This window comes from Macrotis lagotis, chromosome 5 (assembly GCF_037893015.1).
Source record: "Macrotis lagotis isolate mMagLag1 chromosome 5, bilby.v1.9.chrom.fasta, whole genome shotgun sequence".
Classification (NCBI taxonomy): Eukaryota; Metazoa; Chordata; class Mammalia; order Peramelemorphia; family Peramelidae; genus Macrotis; species Macrotis lagotis.
Window position 1 is genome coordinate 273,171,677 of NC_133662.1, and position 1,407 is coordinate 273,173,083.

Here is a 1,407-nt window from a genome sequence, read left to right on the forward strand (position 1 = left end):
TGAGATCTGGTGGCAGTGCCAGGAGGGTGCACTTGAGCTGGGAATGTATGGAAGCAGGAGCCATGGCCAGCGTCAGCCACGGTTTTCAAGAACTTGGTGGGAGACCCTGGCCTTGGCTGTTGGTGGTTGGTGGACTGACTGTCTTCCAGGGTGATTTTGGCCGATTGTTCAGACTGGTGCTGTGGGTGGACCCAGCAGGCCAATGGACAGGTTGGTAGGGTTTGAGAAGAACAAGTGGGCAGTGGTCAACAGGAGGACTTTTGGCCAGAGGAGGTAGTGCAGCAGGCGGGTTTGCAGCAGATGGGCCGGCAGAGGAGGGACACACTGGAGGTGGGGCGGCAGCTGGTGGAGGCCGGACAGCAGGACGGGGCGCAGCAGCAAGAGGAGGAGGATGTGGTGGTGCAGCAAGAGGGTTTGCAGACTCTATCTGTGAGATAGAGTCACAGAGCAGGGGGCCGAACTGCACACAGGCTGGCAGAGGAAGGAGATGCAGGAGGCTGGTTGGCAACAGCTGGACTGGCAGCAGCTGGGGGCTGGACAACGGGCTGTGGTCACACAGAAGCTCGGCTTGCAGCACACGGGCAGAGCCAGGCAGCAGCTGGGCTGGCAGCAGAGTGGGGCACAGATGTAGGACTGCACCAGACAGGGAGAGATGGTACAGCTAGGGCCTTGGCAGCAGGACTGCTGGCAGCAGTAAGATCCACAGCTAGAGGACTGGCAGGAAGACTCCTGGCAGCAGGCTGGGGAGCAGGAGAAGGTGCAGGTGGCCTGGCAAAGGCTGGGTCCACAGGTTGATTGGCAGGAGGTGGGCAGGCAGCAGACTGGGTGGCACATGAGTGTAAGGTAGGAGGCCAGCGGGCAGCAGGGTGCCGGGCAGCAGGAGGCCTTGCAGCAGCCAAGTTCAGAGCAGCTCTCTAGGCAGTCATCCAGCTGCCAGGATGAGCCCGTGCAGGACCTAGGCAAGCAGATATTGGTGCCACAGCTCACGTCACTGGAACAGACTGAGGCAGCCGAGGCTGTGGCCATGCAGCGTCTGGAAAACAGGTGTCTGCCATGGTGGGAGCAGCTATGGGGAGTCTTGTCAGTAAAGAGTGGCAAAAATTGTTAGTGAGGGAAAGAGTGGCTGATGCAGGAAGGTGCTTGGACTTTACTGGGATTGTGCTGGTGGATGAGGGGCTGTGTGTGTGTGTGTGTGTGTGTGTGTGTGTGTGTGAAGGTGTGAGGTTGTGTGTGAAGGTGGCACAGCCTGGTGGGCTCTTGTATCCCTCTGCCAGGGAGATGTTGCTAGGGGTGCCTGAGCCTTCTTACCTGTTGATGTGTAGGGCTGCTTCCCTCAGAGCCCATCAGTAGGTGATGTTGTCATTGTCTAGGAGGTGACACGAGGTCCATAAACATCCTCCACAAGGT

The 1,407-nt window shown here is 58.8% G+C and overlaps 1 pseudogene; it reads right to left on the reverse strand.

Annotated features, from left to right (window-relative positions):
- Positions 1-245: 245 nt before the first annotated feature.
- On the reverse strand, positions 246-1,055 carry LOC141490237 (uncharacterized; annotated as a pseudogene).
- Positions 1,056-1,407: the final 352 nt, after the last annotated feature.